This window comes from Brassica napus, chromosome C5 (genome assembly GCF_020379485.1).
Source record: "Brassica napus cultivar Da-Ae chromosome C5, Da-Ae, whole genome shotgun sequence".
NCBI classification, from domain to species: Eukaryota; Viridiplantae; Streptophyta; class Magnoliopsida; order Brassicales; family Brassicaceae; genus Brassica; species Brassica napus.
The window spans coordinates 47,747,664-47,751,517 of NC_063448.1; the positions used below are offsets into that span (position 1 = coordinate 47,747,664).

At 34.5% G+C, this 3,854-nt stretch overlaps 1 long non-coding RNA gene across 3 annotated transcripts; it reads right to left on the minus strand.

Annotated features, from left to right (window-relative positions):
- Nucleotides 1-1,165: 1,165 nt before the first annotated feature.
- Nucleotides 1,166-3,533, minus strand: LOC106345340. 3 transcript variants are annotated; one of them, XR_007323988.1, is made up of 9 exons: nt 3,241-3,533; nt 3,012-3,121; nt 2,807-2,917; nt 2,585-2,716; nt 2,343-2,448; nt 2,116-2,212; nt 1,933-2,035; nt 1,710-1,846; nt 1,166-1,629 (listed from the first exon to the last, which is right to left on the minus strand). It is a non-coding gene; the product is annotated as an uncharacterized LOC106345340 (long non-coding RNA). The 3 variants fall into 3 exon arrangements; XR_007323987.1 differs by having other exon boundaries at nt 2,585-2,710; nt 3,012-3,533; XR_007323986.1 differs by having other exon boundaries at nt 3,012-3,533.
- Between the last annotated feature and the right edge of the window lie 321 nt (nt 3,534-3,854).

Here is a 3,854-nt window from a genome sequence, read left to right on the forward strand (position 1 = left end):
ATAAGATCCATTTGGTATTTAGGAAATATTTGGTATTTAGGAAATTAGCTTTGATTTTGGTTCAGTTATTTCAGTTTTTGATTCAGTTTGGATAACAGAGTTAGAATCGCCTAATATCTGAAATAATTTTGGATCAAATCCGATTACGGTTTGGTTTCGGTTATTCGTTTCATTCAGGTTAAAAGTTAAAAAAAAATTCAGATTAAATATCAGATTTTTCAGGTTTGAATTAAAAAGTTTCAGGTTTTGAATAAAAACTCGGATAACTTAAAATATTTTGGATAAAAATAATTGGATAATTTGGTTTATACATAGTATTATCGTAAATATATTTTTTATTTTAAATCTAATATAGTTAATATTTATAAACATATAAACTATATTATAGAAATTTGAGTATTTATTGAGTTATCAGTTTTGATTCGATTTTAGTTTTTCAGTTCTAAAAATTATATGATTCGGTTTTTTGTTTTGGTTTTTCTGTTTCAGATAAATGTGCCTATGTCTAAATATGATGGTGAACCACAACATGAGATGAATACATAATTAATTTAACATCAGTTATGATCTAATTTTTTTTTTTAAAAAAAAGCATGTGCGTACAGTGGACTTTCGTCTATACACTCGGGATTGTTACTTTGTGTTTCTTAAAATTTTGGGCGGTGCGTCACATATACTATAATTTGATTGTTACTTTGTGTTTCCTAAAAATGTTTATATCAAATTGTTTGTGTACTTTCTGTGTTCTAAATTGTCAGTTACACCATTTTCTAGTGATTTACATACATACATGATATTTGAATAACTACGATATTGAATTTTCTCTTTCTTGTTTTTAATGTACAACAAATAGAAAACTGTCATTGAAATCGATATACAACATGTCTGTTTTGTTAACTTAACATATGTGATAGTTGAAGCCAGTTATGGGTCATATTAGTCTATCATATCAGCGAAAGTTTTATGCTTTTGGTAGCAGCTAAAATTAGCAACATCTGCTATGTAAAACCCTAAACCCATACAACAAACCGTTATTCACTGACCACGCTTACTCACCACACAACGGTGCCCGTTCACCCACTCCTGTTAGTCTTCCAGTTGCTGCTGTTGCAAAGCCTTCAACATATGCTCCTCTTAATTAGGGTACATGGTGAAATACGATCACTTACCATACAATAATATTTATTGTTACATTATTATAACTTTAACTATTTTTTTCCCTGAGCTAGATGTAATTTATAAGCAACAGTCTAATGTTACTACTACATACAACATTATTGTATATATTCCCCGAGGAAACTGATATATTATTCTGCCTCCAGTTAAAGGGGCTGCCCGCAAATCCCGTCAAGGAGCTCCAGATTCTCTATTATAATCAAAGTATGATTGAGAGGTTCCAATTAATTCACATGTTCAAAACCCTTGAGACAGAACTTCTGACCCAGAATGGGATCCTAATTCACTGATTGACGGTGGGAATGTCTTAAAGGAGAAAATGGAAACGCCAATGCTGCCCTGTCGAGTCCGCTGAACCAGCGCCTGTTGTTTTAAATAACATTAATCATACTGGTATATATATATCCCAAATAAGCCAGGATTGATATTCTCAACCGATCTCAGTGCCTTTTTCTGCGTATAGAGACGAAAAGATCAGGTTATTTCCTCTCAAAATTTCATTTCGTTAATGAAAATAAGTTCATTCGTTTTACCTGAGCTTTCATGGACGGGAAGACATTCCAGAACCTGAAGGTTTCATCTCCTGCTCCGTTTGCATTCGTTTTTCCTTCATGTGATACCGCAAGGAACATAAATCGGTATGTGTAACCTGTCAGAGTTACAATTTGAACTGAAAAAAGAGAGGCAGGTTCAGTAACCACATATACTTAATGATGCCGAGTAATATACAGAGCCAAAGGTCAGAGAGTTTATTACTTTGGAGATGGTTAGGTATTTCCAGTATGTTATTTGGTTTTGGGACCATCCAGTGCGTGCTTACCAGCTTGTTTATGTTCTTAGACCAAGCTAGATTGCATACCTGTCATATGAAAGAACAAAGACAGTAATAACATTTGGTTTTTACACGTGAAATCATGGGAAAACTGAAAAGAAATTTACCTGACTGCAAGTATTTATGGAAGAAGTCATTGTTCTGGGAAAACATATATGCATCTATCAGCAGGCCCACCAACAAAAGCAAGGAGCAAGAAGCTCGCTAACATAAGGAGACAAAGCAATGGCTTTAGAGTGCAGCACCAAACGAAACAATCTTGAGTTACTTTAAGCTAAAATGATTACTTCTTTCTTATATGTTTTAAAAGATATTCGAATGTTTGTTTGTGTACCTTGATTTTGCATCCGACATTTCGCTTGCTCTTCTTGTTCATGTGTCGAGAAAGCTTCACATGTTGACCCTCTCAAGTACAACTTACAATAATCCTATCCAAGTTTCTGCTCATAAAAAAAAAGTATACTGTAATCAATCATTCATATTTATTTTTACAAAGGACACAACTTCTTTTCATATTGTTTGATTCAGCAAACGAAGGTTCACATGATTGCACATATGTTATAAGTTTTCTCGAACCTGTATGTCACCTTCAGCTTGCTGAATCCTAGAAACGGAACCAAAATCCAACTGAGCAAGATCAGGGTAATTCTGAATCACAACAGCCTATTGTTGTGCACGCGACTTATGCTCGTTTCCTGCTCACTATTTCTATGGATTTCTAAGGGTTTCACAGTGGTATATAACAGAAAATCATATTGTTGTACAAATTAGTGACAGCAAGCAAATTAAATTACTTACGGAATCAAGCCTGTCGCATAAGTTGAAATACTCTGCCAAAAGAGCATTGTTCCGATTATTCAAGATTGTTGGGTACACGAAACATGGCACTTGGATGTTTTTTAGTTAAACCTGAGTGATGATCACAAACCCGAATCAATTCTCTGTATCAGTCATTCATAAGTTTGTAATGTTGCAACTTTAACTTAGAAAAAGAAACAATTACTTTGAACTCAGTTACAAAAATTCTCTTGGTTGCTGCAGCGTCTCGCAATAGCTTGTTAATTGGGAATATCAGCATCCTGCAAATCTTCCTCAGTGGCCTCTGTATTCTCGCTAACACACAAGCAGTGGCCAAGATTAAGCTGAATTAGCAATTTACAGTTTACATCATTCACAGTTCAGGAGCTAAAAAGAAGAAATCTCTAACCTGCACCGCTCGACAGAAAACTTACCGGAGGGTTGATCAGATTAATGGCCATAGTTTTATATTCTTCGACGGAGGTTTTTGATCACGATTGGACGGAAGATTTACGAAGGGATATATATAGATGGAGAAACAAAGGGGTGTAGAACGATACCATATCTCATTAGTAAAGTAGTCAAGAACAGAATCTAATGATTTAGATTGGAGCGACACTATTACACCGTAATGGCGAGTTGCAAAGACCGATGAATTTCATGATGGGAATGATGAGGGTGATGGAGGAGTCTCGTTGCTCGACTGACGACCAAGGGTGGAAGTGGAGTGAGCTGCTGCTATAATGGTTTTAGCCCAGTAGAATTGACCCAATAAAATTATGTCTCTCGTATGACGTGGCGAATGAGAGCTTTCTGATTGGTCGATTTTTATAGAAGATGTGGACAGGCTCAGCTTTGAGTATTTAGAACTTTTTAGTACCGTAAGACATATATTATTTTTTCTCAAGATACAAATATTTGATTTTTTTTACTATTTCACACATATTAAAAACAATAAATAAATTGTCATGTTTATCATTATTTGGGTTTACCTATAAAATTTCACCATTCATATTTTTACATTTTATCTAGAGAATGATTGGTTGTG